This window comes from Thamnophis sirtalis, unplaced genomic scaffold (assembly GCF_051295495.1).
Source record: "Thamnophis sirtalis isolate CommonGarterSnake01/CBP01778 unplaced genomic scaffold, rThaSir2_p1.2 scaffold_7, whole genome shotgun sequence".
NCBI classification, from domain to species: Eukaryota; Metazoa; Chordata; class Lepidosauria; order Squamata; family Natricidae; genus Thamnophis; species Thamnophis sirtalis.
Genome location: NW_028261387.1, coordinates 40044590 through 40061109, shown reverse-complemented (window position 1 = coordinate 40061109; position 16520 = coordinate 40044590). Strand labels below are relative to the sequence as shown.

Here is a 16520-nt window from a genome sequence, read left to right as displayed (position 1 = left end):
AGCACAGTAGGAACCATTAAACATTGTTCACTGACTAACTAGTGAATGAGCATTGCAGTGCTTATTAAGTGAATGTGATTTGACAGATTGAGTTTTCAACTCGCCAAATGCAAAAATTGTGTTGCTTTGTTTGGTTCTTGAGCTATGCACAAAAATGGCCAAATATAATGTGTTTGTTTTGAACAGGGATATTTTGTTCCAAATGAAGAATTTAAGATTTTTTTGTGTGCATGCTTCTAGATTCCAGGTAATTTGTAGACGGGTAGTCTATAGGTTAATTCTTCATGCAAGTTCCTACATAACTTTGTGAACTATTCTTGGCAAAATAAATGATTATGTTTAACAGTATGGTGCTGTAATACTTCTCCACAACCAGTTATTCTTCTAGGAACAAACTTTGAATATTCTAAGAGTGCAACATAAAGTTTGACTCTAGAAATTATTCTTGAAGTGATTTTATTGGAACCTGGAATAAAAGGATCTTATTTACCCCTGCTTTTATTTTCCTCATCCTTTCTTAAAATCATTTCCTTCTATCCACCTTTAAATTATATAAATTGCATGGGTAAAGTTCTGTGAACTTTTTTTTTCTAAATTACCAAAAATATGGAAGTGCTACAGAAATAATTAATCAGCCTCCAAAACAGAACATCTTAGAACTGTGATGGCAAACCTATCTCTAAGCCATCTCTGTGGGAACGCACACCGTTGCCAGCTGCTCATCTGGTTTCCAGCACGCACATGCGCGCTGGCCAGCTGGTCTTTGCAGGTGCCGGAAAACAGCCTGAAAAACAGCCAAAAAACAGGCATGCACATGATGACCAGCTGATCTTCGGGTTTCCTGTGCTCCGGGGCGCGCACCTTCTTGTGCATGCACACACATTCCAGTTTGGGCACTTAGTGCCAAAAAGGTTCTCCATCAGTATTTCTCCAATTTAAATATGAGGGAACAACTATGAGTACTGTTAAAAGTCTCTTTGTGAGGAAGCAAACAATTACAAGCATCTTTTTTTCATCCCAGTCTAGTAAAGTACATATAAGAGCTAAATTCTGAGAGACTCCAAACACCTACTTCAAATAAATTCTATGAAACCATCTAACAGGGGAATGTGGATAAAAGCAACATTACCAAAATAAGTTTTAATGCTGCTTGCCATTGGACGGAATGCCTAAGAAACCACATATATATTTTATACTAATAAAACACATAATCCACACATGTCAGATTATAATAAGAAAAAGCCATCTCAACTTTCTAAACTGCATCAGGTAACTGAACATTTAAAAAAAAGATATTTTGGAGATTCTAACCTGTAGAGAAATATGGAAGAGTCCTGAAAAAGAATATGTGCCATTGATAAAACATAAGTTTAGCCTGGGAAAGTTTTATATCAGTGCATCGAGTGTTACTTCTCACTGACAATCCATTTTCCATTGTAACTTCTAATAGCACTAGGTGGCCGATCATAAATAAAGGACTACCTGTAAAACGTTGCAGTTGTCCAATAATCACATGGTGATTAGGGAACACATCATTGTGTACAAGGCATCCCAGGTCTAAAATTGGCACATCAGCTATAACAAAAGTGGCAACAGCTGGAGGAGCTAAGGAGGATTATAAGCACTCCTAAACCAGAGAACTATTCCTTTGAAGAGAGTCATTGCAGAAAGAGTCTTACTGTAGCCAACATTAGTAGAATACCCAACCTTATTGATGGCAAGCAACCTGGACAAGTGGATTTAATTTAATCTTGTTTTGCACTATCCAGAACTTGACAGCCTCCAGTTCAGCTGTCAAAACGTGATCCAGCATAGGCTGGTGTGGAAATGTAGAAATTGTCATCTTACTGATAGCACTGTACCCTGAAACAAACTTTCATATATGTTAAATACCATAGGGGGGAAAAAGTACATACCACAAAGGAGCGGTCATGGATTCAAGCAGTGTTCCCCTATGATAATTTAGTGGAACCCCCTGCTTAGGTAGGAGTGCAGTGATTATAACACAGTGCCCTGAAATCCCAAACTTCACAGAAAAACCAGTAGGGTACCGTGATTAATGGTGCCAGGTGGCATTCAAAATGCTAGAACAAAAAGATACATTTCCTCAAGAGTTACTAAAGGCCATTGACCAGTCATATGATAGGATCTGATATCTGACAAGCATGGATCCAAATAATGTTTCATGTAGGACCCTCGAATATGGAACACTTCTGCTTTCAACACAATATTCCGTAAAAATAAATCACTCAGTCAGTCTGTCTATCTTCTATCTATCTGTCTGTCTGTCTGTCTGTCTGTCTGTCTGTCTATCTATCTATCTATCTATCTATCTATCTATCTATCTATCTATCTATCTATCTATCTATCTATCTATCTATCTATCTATCTATCTTATTATCCTGATGTCTGTTGAAAACTGAACTGTGCCAAGAGTTTAAAGTCCAAAGAATTTTTCTCCTTTTCTTGCTGACATTCTCATTTCTCAGGCAGTGGAAAACGGAAGATGGGTAACTATTCTTTTTTTTTAACTCTGTACTGGCTTATGAAGAACATTTTGTTTCCAAGAGGAACATCCTGCAGTGATCTAAAAAGTTGTTTATAAGCTTAATCATAAGAGGAAATTATGTTTCAAGAGCTCCCAACTATGCAACATCCTCAGTTTTTGCTAAGATCAGCTATAAAAATTTTCCACAGAACTATTTATTTTCTTTGCCATCATTGTTCTTCTGTTTGGTTGTGTGCGTTTGTTGTTGGTTTTAAAATATTTTAATGATTTTAAGGTTCCCAGGGTCATTGGAAGTTGGGTGGTATTTAAATAATACTATATTCTCAATGAAATACTACCTATATACAACTAGAGTCCATTGGAGTTGGGTGGATAATACACATTAATAAAATTAGAATGGAATTTAAATAATCTCTCTATTTCTATCATTAAATTTGTAATAAAAATAATATATTTGATACAGCAAATAAGGAAAGTGAACAAACTGCAAACTGTACAAACATTCAAAGATGTGAAGAGCCCATTTCCTTTATTTATATTCTTTCAAACTACATATTAAACTATGCGTTTGCCATCTTCAAAGAGATACAGCTTACTGATGTATGCATTTTAGTCAGGATCCTTTTCATTTTTAGACAAAAGGAAGCAATACTGAAGAGGAAGCAAACAAAAGCTGAAGACATAACACACTATGTTTGATCACATATCCACCACAAAATATATTCTAATATCTTCAAGCAAGAACAATTGTTTCACAGCTACTATTAAAATTAGATTGTAGTCCAATTAGCTTCAGTATTAAGAAAAGAAACTACTGTACTTTTCCTTTGGAAGTGAAGGTTGGATTTTGAAGAAACAGAATAAGAAAAATAATGAATTTAGTTTTGGAGAAGACTGCTGATAATACTGTAGTCAGCAAACAAACAAAATAAATAAATAAAAAACCAAACAAAAACCCCACTTGAGGCACAAATGGCCAAGTTCAAATTTTCCTGCTCTGGAAATATTATGCAAAGATTTAGATCTCTAGAGAATGCTGAGAATGCTGAGAAAGGTGAAAGAAAATAGAAGAGGATGACCCTGTAACAAGGTACATAGACACAATTAAAGCAGTGATATGTGTACCATTGGAAGACCAACTTAGGGACAGATTGTTATGGGAAAAGTCTATCTGTGTGATTGCTAAGAGCTAGTATGGTATCAACTTGATGGTGGAGATACTTCTGCAGTCTCAACTTCCACAACTGCAGTCTACAACACTTGCTCTCTCGCTCTCTCTGCACGTGTGTGTGTATGTGTAGGTTGCACATACTGAAATTCTATACAGCTGTTATAAAAACAGTTTCCTATGATACTTTTGTACAAGGAAATGCTCTGTAATACCTAACATACATCAGCATAGATGAATGCTGGGAGAACAATAAATCCTGATTGTGATCTGTATTAAATATATTCAAGGTTTTTTTTATGATCCTGGGAACAAAGTCATCAGCTTATCATAACTGCTCCTGGTCCAGTCAGAAGCAGAAATAGTCTCAGAAATAAATCCTATCACTTAAATGGTGTCCAAGAAAATATGGATAGGACTTATCCTTCCAAAGTGAATAAAATGAGGACCCAGATTGTTGGGGGGAAATATGCTGACTCTGTAAACCGCTTAGAAAGGGCTGTAAAACACTGTGAAGCAGTATACAAGTCTAAGTGCTTTTGCTATCTTACACACTTTACTTGGAAAAAGTAAACTTTCCACTAAGGCATATGACTAAACCTGCAGTTTGAAATTCATAAAGTCGCGCATTGTGATTAATTTCCTAATATTCTCTTACTATTCCCCGCTAAATTTAATTCTTTTCCCGTTATTTGAATTGGAGATTCTCCTCCATACCCGCTAGTTCAGCAACACGTTTCACCCCACCCCCTGACTCTGCACAAACCAGACTGACGTAAATCAAGACAAAGGAGATTAGCTTCGGGAAAGTCACAACAGCTCACTCACCGCTCACCACTTCTAGTCCTTCTCTGGAATGCAAAGGAAAATAAAATAAAAAAACACCCTCGCCTCTGACTTTAATGCTTCCGTTTCCGGGTTTGAAATTTAACCGAGCATTCCTCAGTCTTTCTGACTTTTCCAAGCCACGTGAGCTTGCGGGGTACCGTATTTCCCTTATTTCGCAAGTTACCGGCAGCAGAAACCAATCTCATTAGACCCCGGCTGCTCCATTTATTGCAGAAAAAAATCTGCTTACTTGATCGGCTTTTGAGCATATATAAAATGGGCACGTTTGTTGTATAATAGTTTAAATGCAGTTCTGTTCACTACGATGCAAAAAAGATGCTAAGACTTCAAAAAGTGTGAAGAAAAGAGGCTAAATCGTATGAGCGGTTGAGAGAGCTGGGTATATGTAGATTCTAGAATCTAGCCTATCGAAGAGAAGTGGCAGTGCCGGATTTAGATGAAAAGAGGCCCTAGGTTATTCCACTTATGAGGCCCTTTCACCTCCCATTTTTAAGTTTGCAAATTACATAGTGTTGAAAGAAATGTCCTTTTGGGTTCAGCTCCAAGTGGGAGACACTGGAGACATGGAGGCTGTTTGGAAAGATGGTTTATTGTTGGACAGGGCCACATGGCTTGAGCCCTGACCAGAAAAGGTGATCACATGTTTCAATGTTGATGGAGAAGAAGAGAGAAGGGTGAGGAAGGGGCTTGCTAGGCTTTTTATACCCTGTTTAGTCCCACCTCTCTGTTTCCTGTTCCTGTGTAAGAAATGTATTCTGACTGGTTGCCAGACTCCCATGGTGCCATGCAGGGGGCTACTCTCTAGGCTGTGATGAGTCCAGGTATAGATGAGTTCTCAGATGCCATGTGGAGAGTTGAGTAATATCCCTTCCCCCTACAGCTGCAGTGAGGAGAAGTCTTTATTATGTAAAGTGGGCTAGCCTGGCCATCTTAATGGCCCATTAGCTGGGGATGGGCAGAAAGCTATAGGCAACTATTTTGTCTTTTAAAACATGTTTCTTTTCACATCCAGAGAAATATTCTGCCTTTTCAATATTTCCTAGGATATTTCATTTTTCTGGGAGAGGGCTGGATGATAACTTCCCACAATAGAGACAATAAAATATATCATTACTGTGATATATATCAATATATATCAATATATATAGCTGGCCTCCCGACAGGGCGGCTCTACTCTGTGGCAAAGGCAGCGAGGCCAGCTGCCTCCCCTGCTGCGCTCAGCTGCCCGGCTCGCCCCCCTCACCCTCACCTGCCTGGCCGCTGGTGGGCTCCACGTCAACGGGGCAGCTACTGGGAGCGGCCGCGGCTCTCACCCGACCGTCGGTGCCAGGAACGTGGGCGGGCTCCCCAACTGCCGCGGCGCTGGAACGATCTTAACCAATACATTTTTATGTTTGTTTATTAGTCATATGCGTAGAATTTCTCCTTATTTTCGTTTCAGTGTTTTAGTGTTCACTGTTTTTAGAATAGTGTAATTTTAATTTTGCTAACAATTTGAATGTAGGCCCCTCTTGATCTTGAGGCCCTAGGCTGAAGCCTAGTTAGCCTATAGGAAAATCCGGCCCTGAGAAGAGGTGGAGGGATATGATAACCCTCTTCCACTACTAGAGAGGCTGTCACAGAGAAGAGGGGAATAATGTATTCTCCAAAGAACCTGGGCACTGGGCAAGATGCAATGGGTAGAAGTTTGTTAAAGAGAGATTCAACCTAGAAGTAAGGAGAAATTTTCTGACAGTAGAACAATTAATCAATATAATATTGAATTGTGGGCCCTCCATCACTGGAGGTTTTCAGAAATAGACTACACAATCATTTCACTGGACTGGTATAAAGTCTTCTCCCTTGAGCAAAGGTTGGACTAAAAAACCTCTGAGGCCCTTTCTAGCCCTTTGTTTCTGTGTTCTATGTTCTTAATTTTAAAAGTGTGATTTGGTTTGCACAACAAAGGGATCACAAATTAGTTACCTGTAATCACATTTTATAGCCTAGCATCTTACGCAAATTCATCCTTTGGGCTTAACAAGTATGTTCTATAAATACAGTGAATTAAATTAAGTAAAGTGTGGTTAAGTTAACCATTGGCTAGCATGACATATGAACATAATAACTGATTTTATAAAAATTTTCAGTCATTTTTTATTCTACAAATTATCTACTTGGGTATTTTAACAGGTAATTATGCACAGATGTATGGCATGCACAGATTCAGGTTCATGACCAGGAGCTACTTAAGTAAACATCATGGTAAAGTTCAGCTATTCTCAACTGAGTTCTTACAACATACTAAATAATAAACCTTTCGTTCTCAGTGCTGGCAGGTTGCGTCACGGAAACAGCAACCTGATCTGGCATGGTCTCCTCCACAGCTAACACGAGGCAGGAGACGCAATTTGAATTTGTGGGCTGGCTGGGCGCGGCTACTGTGCATGCAGCAGCTGTCATCTTCCTCGCCTTCTGAGCTCTCGGGGTCTGCAGCCTCGCAATGTACGCGTTTACTGTTTCACGCGTCTTGTGGTACACTTTGGCACTGCAGAGTCTCAGTAGATTTGGTGGCTGATTCAGACGCCCTGGCCTCGTCCAAGACAATCTGCAGAGTGAGGTTAGATTTAGTGAGTAACCTCCTCTGCAGGGTAATGTCCCGCACGCTGCAAATTATACGGTCCAGAATCAGCTCGTCCAGGTCTCGGAATTAGCAGTACGCTGTGGCCTTGCAAAGTGCCGCCACATACTCATTAATCGACTCGCCCTCTTTCTGGTTTTGGTGTTAAACTCCTGCCGGAGAATGTGCTTGGACGGCTTGGGCGCATAGTGGGTCCTTAGCATCTGCTGCAGCACAGACCAGGCGACTGCTTGAAGCGGTGTCGGCTCAGAAAGGTTTTTCGCCATCTCAAACACTTCCCGGCCACAGTATCCGAGGAACATGTTCTTCTTGCGGCTTCAGGAATGCCCATGAGGTCGTTTGCCTCGAGGAAGCAGTCAAATCGTAGCATGTACGATTCCCAGTGCTCAGTGACTGGGTCATACGGAGTCGGGCATGCATAGCCATTTTGTGTACAGAGGGCGATTTGAGTTTGCCACTCAAAAATGGCTGCCCGACGCCACGCTGAGCTCCGGGCTGGATGTACTTGCTGGATTGCTATGCTCTTTTTGGTTTGCCTAGTTGCCTTCCAATCCCATCCTCGTCGCCAGTGTTAGATTGGGTAATGGATAGGCTCACACAGGTTTAACAGTAACAACAGCTCTTTATTGAATACAACAAGTGAGAACAATCCAGCAAAGGTTGAGTCTGACAGCAGCCCTTTTATAGGGAGCTGTCAGACCCTTCGACCAATAGGATTAAACCTCTGTTCCCACTGGAACAAAGGACCTTGGTGGAAACCACTGTAGTTAGAACTGATATCTAACAGTTACCAATCATAAAATGTACAAAAACTCACCCATTGGGATCTTCAGATCTGGTAATTTACAGCTATTATTTCAATATAGTATTACAGCATTAGCTGATGATTAGACAACTACACAGAATGTGAGGTGTGGAATGGGAAGAAAAGATGATGATATTCATGTGTTGCTCAGTAGCCTGGTAGATTGCTTATTATTATGGCTATGAATCAGACTCCAAAGAACTTCATAATTAGTATGTTTGAAAATTAGTAGCTTGGGTGGTAGTTAGGCTATTAGTTTGAGCTCCAAGCTTGGCAATTTGGTTGCAAACATTTTTTCACCATTTGAGGAGAGTGTGTTTTGAGTTGTCTGAATGCACTGACGATGCCTTTGAATGGTGACCAAATGTTTGCAACCAAATTGCCAAGCTCGGAGCTCAAAACAGCCTAACTTCATAATTAGTGACTGAATTAATATTGATCTCCACAGTTCTCTAACTGCTACACACCCAACTGGATAGCCATTATTATTTCTGTTCAAACCTTTATGATCTGTCTGGACAATATTTTAATAATGCCTCACCACATCACTTTTCTGTTAGAACTTTCCTACTTCAGCATTCTGGAGTGGAATGAGGAGATGGGGACAACCACATCCAAATTACCATGGGCTGTTTTTCTGAAAGTGGAAAAACTACCCCAAAATGTTCAGATTAGCCCATAAGGGAGAAATGGAGCATTCTGGGAATGGAATTGATTTAGAATTTGCATATTTGTTTCATAGATCTTTATTTTGGTTTTACTTACACAATATAGTTAACCCAGAATAATGTTATTTTTTATCATGTTATCATTACATTTGGACTCAGTTTGTGTAGTCAGTTGTGGTTTATTCAGTAAACTATAGTTAAGTAAATTATTGCTTAGCATGAGTGCATGCACCTAGAAATCTGGCAGTATTTCACATACTTCTTAGCATAGTCTAGCTGGACTTTGAAATTAATTGTTATTGATTAATGTATCTCTTTCACTTTTGCAATTATCAAATTTATATTAAAGTTAAACATTACTCCCGAAAGATCAGGTAAGATTCTGTATTGCATTTTTAAAATAATTTATTTCCAGAAACTTAAATATTGCAACACAATCCGTAAGAAGAGTCTTGTGAATCAGGGCAAAAGCATTTCAACTTGCTTCCAACAATATTACTTTTTTCAACTCCTGTGCATAATTATTTGGAACTAAGAATCACTTAATGTCATATATCTTATTTTTATGTGTAAACACTGCAGTAATACACTATACTTGTTCAGCCTCCTGACTTTTTTTTAATGTTAATCCATTTTTTTTATTCTACTGCTGTTTCAGTAATAAGAATTTTTGTCATAATATTTCCACCATTGACTGAATTTGTATGTATATGTTTATGGAAATACTGGAAGAATCATAAAGGCAACTGGGATTTGGGGAGGTATTGTTTGTTTCTGAAATGATTTATTATTGTATTCTCAGTCTACCATCACAATTGCTCCATGCATTTGGCCCAAATCCATATCATTGAAATATAGAGAAGCAAATCCCAGTATACAACCCATTATGTCTCAGTAGTGTTATATACCTGTTACGATCATAGCAAATGAGACATGACCCAAGGGAAATAAAAGTTGAGCAGGAAAATAAATTGAAGAACAAGTAAGTAAAATTTACTACAGGAAAAAGAAGAACTTCAGAGTTTTCATGCCACACTGAACCATAAACTAACCCCATAGCTGGATGCTAAGAGCAAAATATGATTCAAGTATCATTAAATGCGTAATTGTTAAATTGTATCATTTATAGAAAAATAAGCCAGGCACCATATAAATACAACAGGTAGAACAGTCCAATGCACACCTTCAGGAGAGAGAGAAAAGTTCCATGAGGAAAGGCTCCAGCATGAGTCCAAAAGCTTGGAAGAATAAACCTCTGGTCCCAGTGACTGAGTCAGATTGGATCTTATAGAGAAATAACATGTGCATTTGCATATATGGTTTATCATGGCATATTAAACCAAGATTTTCTCAGTTTACTGGATACCAGGGACGTGCAGGCAGGGGAGGCAGAGCCTCACGACTGTCATCATGAAAAGAAAAGAAAAAAAATGTAAAAGGAAAAATGCAAGAGCTGACGTCAGGCTGAGCTAGTTGCTGCCAGAGTCACCATGGCTGACTCTGCTTAACTGTTTTAAAAAGCCTATAAAAAAGTGCCCTCTACAGGAGGCGGCAGGAGAACGACGTGCCTCATCTAGTCTGGCGTTTTATGATCACTCGAACAGAGTTAAACAATGGTTAAAAGCTGAAAAAATCCTGACGTAGATGAGGCACGTCGTTCTCTTGCCTCCTCCTGTAGAGGGTGCTTTTTTAGAGGCTTTTTAAACAGTTAAGCACTAAGCAGAGTCATCCATGGTGACTCTGGCAGCAACTAGCTCAGCCTGACCTCAGCTCTAGCCTTTTTCCTTTTACATTTTTTTTTTCTTTTCATGACGGCAGGCAAGAGCAGAGTTGAACCTAAAATTATATTATGATATTATGATGCAGTGGCGCTATCCGCAATTAGTGATTGGACCCATTTAACCAACGATAGAATACTGAATATCGAGGGACACGATCTGGTATATGGTTGGCATGCTTACTTGTTATTCAACAAAAAATTGGATAAGAATTTAAAAAGTCATATCTTAAGAAATGCTTTACTGTGGGTCTGGAAAAAATATCAATATAAATTAAATGATAAGTTACCCATGTGGGCAATTCCTAGACATGCAATTGAAAATATGAATATAGCGCAAAAACAGGATAGAACCACCTACAGACAACTTCTCACTTTGGAAAGGGGGGTTCTACAACTAAAATCTTTAGAGGTATTGAAAGAGGAGAAGGTAGTTCAAACATGGTTCCAGTATGGCCAATTACAGGCCAGGTGGAAAATAGACCAAAAAATTGGTTTTATCCAAGTTGAGAATAATTTGTTTAAACAAATAAGAGATCAAAGTTTAATGCATATAAAGAGGATATATAACGTAGTAATACAGATGGATTCGGAAACGGAATTGGTTAAAGATTGTATGATAAAGTGGGCTCAGAATATTGAAGAACCAATAATGTTGGACACGTGGGAAAGAATATGGGTAAGAAATGTGAAATTTACACAAGCACAAAACCTGAGAGAAAATTTTTATAAGATGTTTTATAGATGGCATTTAGATCCTAAAAAGCTGGCTTCTATGTATCCGAATGTACAGCCTAAATGTTGGAGATGTGGTTCTCTCGATGCTACATATTTTCATATATGGTGGACTTGTCAAAAGGTTAAGGCATTTTGGATAAAAATGTGGTGGATCATGCAAAATATCTTTAAAAGAAGGATAAAGTTTACTCCTCAGTTATTTTTACTAGGTATATGTACTGACTTTACAGCGGTAGAGACTAACTTGGTTCTGCACCTAATAACGGCAGCAAGACTGTTGGTGGCGCAATATTGGAAGGAAGACTTGCCTACAACTCAAGAATGGACATTGAAAGTTACAAACCTAGCCGAGATGGCTAAAATATCGGCATATCTTAAAGACCATTCAAATGAGAGATATAAACGAGACTGGAAAAAATGGATTGACTATACACAAAACAAATACGGGACTAAGAAATTCCAGATAGCCTATGCTTAAGATTAGGAATAATCTAAACTGCTCAGTTAGTGCAACAGGAAGAAGCTGAGTTCAACGCAGAGATGTTATTGACTTCTTTTTTATTTCCTTTGTCTTAATATATTTTAGACTGTGTTTGTTTAAAATCTATACTGTGTTCGGGCTCTGGGAAGTTGGGGGGGGAAGGGAGGTGGGGTCTTAGGGGGGAGGGGGATATATAGTATGTGTCAGATTTCAAAGTAACGCGATTGCACTTGTATACTGTTGCTCTTTAATTCCAGTGTAAAAATAGGACAAGCTGAATATATTAATAGATAGTAGAAATACACCGAAGAGAGGAGTAGAGGGATAGAACAAAGAGGGGTAGAGAGGGTGGGAGAGAGGATTGGAGGGAGGGTGAGAAGGAAGGGAGGGAGTGTATCGGGAGAGAGGAGTGGTAGAGGGGGAGGGGAAGTAGGGTAGAGGGGAATGATGGAGGGAAGATGGAAAGTTGGAGGGGGGCGAAAGAAAAGGTATATGGAGGGTCGAAGAGGTACGTTGGGTTTCTATTTTGGGGGGTATTATTGACAAGAGGAATGGCTGTGTTTATTGTTTAATGTTATATGGCCCCGGTTGTGCACAGTATATATGTGACTGTACGAAAATGAAAATGGAAAATAAAAACACATTTACATTAAAAAAAAAAAGAAACAGAAAAAAAAGAGCAGAGTTGAAATCCTCTCTGAAACAGCTGGAAAAGGTACGTGTGGGTCAGAGGAAGGGGGAGGAATTCAAACTTCATCCTCCTGGTGCAACTTTGTGTGTGTGTGTGTGTGTGTGTTGGAGAGAGGGGGGAGGGAGCATATTGAGACAGTTCTTTAGTTTATGCACTATGTAACACTCTAATACTATGCCTTTGGGTCTTCTGAAATTTTAATTATCCAATCATAAGCAAAAACAATGTTTTCAGTAGAATGAATTTCCACTTCTACTTACACCTGCCAGCCAAAATGCTGCTAGTGGTATTGCTAACATGAGCTGAGGAGGAAAACCTAAATTTTCTGAATCCTGGTGCAACTTTGTATGTGTGTGTTTGTGTGTGTGTGTTTGAGAGAGGGGGGAGAGAGGGAGGAAGGAGGGGAAGCGAGAAGATAAAGAAAAATAAAGAAGGAAAGTTATTTAGCAAAGGAGAAAAACAAATGCTGTCGCTTTAAATCGGAACTGAGCATTCCTGGCTGTGGAATTAATAGCAGTTAGACTTAGCAGTTAGACTTATATACCGCTTCATAGGGCTTTCAGCCCTCTCTAAGCGGTTTACAGAGTCAGCATATCGCCCCCAACAATCTGGGTCCTCATTTCACCCACCTCGGAAGGATGGAAGGCTGAGTCAACCTTGAGCCGGTGAGATTAGAACCGCTGAACTGCAGATAACAGTCAGCTGAAGTGGCCTGCAGTACTGCACCCTAACCACTGCGCCACCTCGGCTCCTTATTCTGGGAGTTGAAGTCCACAAGTCTAAAAAAATTGCTGCCTCACCAGCCATAAACCTCACTGCACGTCACTGCTGGATACTCATGGCAGACTAAACCATAAACTAATAATAAGCTCTATCAAATTCATTAGACTAAAACATAGTTGTACAGGTGGCCTTGTGTATCATGTAAAGACAGATATCTTGTCAATAATACTGGTAATTTAACATCAAACTGAATTCCATTACCTAGGGTGAAAAAGTTCAAATTCTACAGTAAAGCTACTTTCCTGAGGTCTACTCACAATCATAAAATAATATGCAACCATTTGGATTCTCAATACTATTTGACAGGATGCTTTTAAAAAGGAAGTCAGAGGGAAGAGAGAATGACATGTTGAAATCATACCTATTTAATGGCTAGATTGATGAAGCATATTAAAGTATAGTTTTTGGTTTAATTTAGTACAAAATATCAACCCAGAAAATTGTGGCTTATATAATGAAAGTTTATTAAATATTCATAACTCAACATGTTGTGTGAATCTAGCTAAGATGTTGGAGTAAAAAAGGTTTGTAGGTTTTCATATAGTAAAAAATACGTCAACATTCTTTTTTTAGTTGCATGACTTAATGGTTCATAGCAAACAACCAATTTATTTTGTTTATTTCATCATTGTGCTTGTAATAGCTTTCACATAAAATGAAACAAATATAATTGAAATTTCAATAGAAAATATAGATTGGGAAGCCTAACTTTAATATGAGCTAAAGCAGAAGTATGGCAATCATTAACATTTCTTTAAACTATCATTCAAAATTCAGGATACTTAAAAAATTCTTAAAATTGACACTCTTAAAAGACTTAAAAAATAAACAATTAGATATTAGATAGGAAATGAATTACTTTGGGGTGAATTTTGTCAATTCATTGTCCTGAATCCAAATACAATATTTAATTTCCACTGTTGTTAATGATAAAGTTCAGTCATGAAATATAGAATGATGAGTTAAATCATAACTAGTATATGCAATAAAAAGTGCTTTTGAATCTACAGTCAATGATTGACTACTACTACTACTACTACTACTACTACTACTACTACTACTACTACTACTTCTTCTTCTTCTTCTTCTTCTTCATCATCATCATCATCATCATCATCATCATCATCATCATCATTTTAGCCATTGTCTGCCCACTGCAGGATGAAGGCCTCTTCTGCATGTCTCCAACCTATATGAAACCTAACAAAGCATGATTAAACTGTATTTGTGAACTTTGATTCAGATAATATTTGCATAACATATTGAGCCACATGTATGGCAACGATAGTGTTATTGTATTCAGTGTGTTATATAAATCCAATCACTGATTAGTTTATAGTTCAGTAAATCATGAAAACATAGGAAATCAAATACTGTCAATTAATAATAGTTGAATTTACTTATTATATTTTTATCCATTTTTGCTGAACATATATAATGCTCTTTCTTCTTCCTGTTTACCCCATAACAACAGGTATGTGAGATGGTTTGGGCTGAGAGTGAGTGACTGGCCCAAGGTCACCCAGCTTTCATGCCTAAGGTAGGAATTTACGATAACTTAGCATATTATGCAATATGATTCTGAACCATTTTCTCATCACAGACTAACAGCCCCCAATAATTTGGGATTGTATATTTTATGGTGAAATTTAATTTCAACAATTTCCATTTTCATACAGATTTAAATTAGTATTTTATGTATCCAGTATTCTAATTCCAGCTGGTAATTTAGAAATAAAGCAGTTTTCTATAATTTTAAAACATCTTATGTGAAACTCCCATTTTATCACAGGTAAAACCTGGTAAATCTCATAAAGTACTTTGTACTGCACTTTAAAATGGTTTGCTTAATTTTGACTTAGGGCCTTTATCCACATAAATTTAATAAAATAACTGTCTTTCTTATGCCACATTCTTGAGATGCTACCTTCATTTTGTCCTTATCTAATGCATGAGACAAATTTAAGTCATTATTTGTTATACTGGTGTTAAAAGTAGTGTTTTCATCTTAGGCTAAGAGTACCCAGTAGCTGTTCCCAAGTGTGTCTAATCTGACAAACTTCATTCCTCAGACAGTTGGTAGTACTCTCAGATAAATTATATGGGATTGGATTAACCCAGGGTTTATTAGCCACTGCAGGCTGATATAGATATTTTTTCCCCTCTGGGGCCCAGACACTTTTCTACACAACTCTCTTATAGAAAGAGCTGGGGAGCTGCTGGGTTTTCAAAGACTGGCACACTCTGAAAATAGGAGAAACAGTGGTTTGAAACATCTAATTCAAACATGACTGCTGAAGAACTGTTCCACAACTCCCAAACCTTGATTTAATTTGAAGCTGCACAAGCCTACTAAACAGCAGTTCAGGAAACTTGTGAATTTGGCAAGAAGATCTTAGTTCTTTTGTTTTTCTATGGAGAGGCAGGAGTGGGTGAAATCACCTGTCCAAACGCATACCCTCCTAAGTGGTAGCAGTTTTGTGTTTATTGGTAATACTTAGAAATAAGAGAGGATGATAAATTCAGAGGATCAAACTAATTGCTTTGCATAACATACATATATACAAAACAAGAATGTCATAGTTCAGAAACATGCCCAAACAAAGGCAATGAATATCAGATAGGGATTAGTAGTAGGAATATTATATTTTATGGTAGCATAATTTTCTACTAACTCAAGAGCAGAAGATTGCAATTTAATTCAGCAGTAGGACAAAACCTTTCCTGTGCTACACATTTTTGTTTGTAAACCATGTTACATAATCTTTTTTTAGTCATTTTATTAAGATTTATAGGCCGCCCTTTTCCCTGAGGGGACTCAGGGCGGCTTACAATCACAGGGAAGGGGGTGCAATATCAAAGACAAACAATATGTGAACAAAAGAAAGAAAATAATAAAACACAACTTGCATTCAACAGTCAACACTCGGGCGGGTAAATTGGGAACCTATCCCCAGGCCTGATGGGAGAGCCAGGTCTTGAGGGCTGTGCGGAAGGTCTGGATGGTGGTGAGGGTACGGATCTCGATGGGGAGGTCGTTCCACAGGGTCGGAGCTGCAACAGAAAAGGCTCTCCTCCGTGTAGTCGCCAGTCGACATTGACTGGCGGATGGAGTTCGGAGGAGGCCCAGTCTGTGCGATCTAATCGGTCGGAGGGAGGTGATCGGCAGAAGGCGGTCTCTCAAGTACCCAGATCCACTACCATGGAGTGCTTTAAAGGTGGTCATCAATACCCTGAAGCGCACCCGGAGATCGACAGGTAGCCAGTGCAGCTCGCGGAGGATGGGTGTAACGTGGGCGAACTGTGGTGCGCCCACTATCACTCGCGCGGCTGCATTCTGGACTAACTGCAGTCGCCGGATGCACTTTAAGGGCAACCCCATGTAGAGCCCATTGCAGTATTCCAGCCTAGAGATCACAAGGGCTCGAGTG

The 16520-nt window shown here is 38.7% G+C and overlaps 1 protein-coding gene across 1 annotated transcript in view; it reads right to left on the bottom strand.

Moving 5' to 3' along the window:
- The window catches only part of AKR1A1 (aldo-keto reductase family 1 member A1), a 32473-nt gene extending 27840 nt beyond the window's left edge, over positions 1 to 4633 (bottom strand). Inside the window, exon 1 of the mRNA XM_014063815.2 lies at positions 4506 to 4633. The gene's annotated coding sequence lies outside the window, so the exon portion shown is untranslated. The remainder of the gene's footprint in view (positions 1 to 4505) is intronic.
- Between the last annotated feature and the right edge of the window lie 11887 nt (positions 4634 to 16520).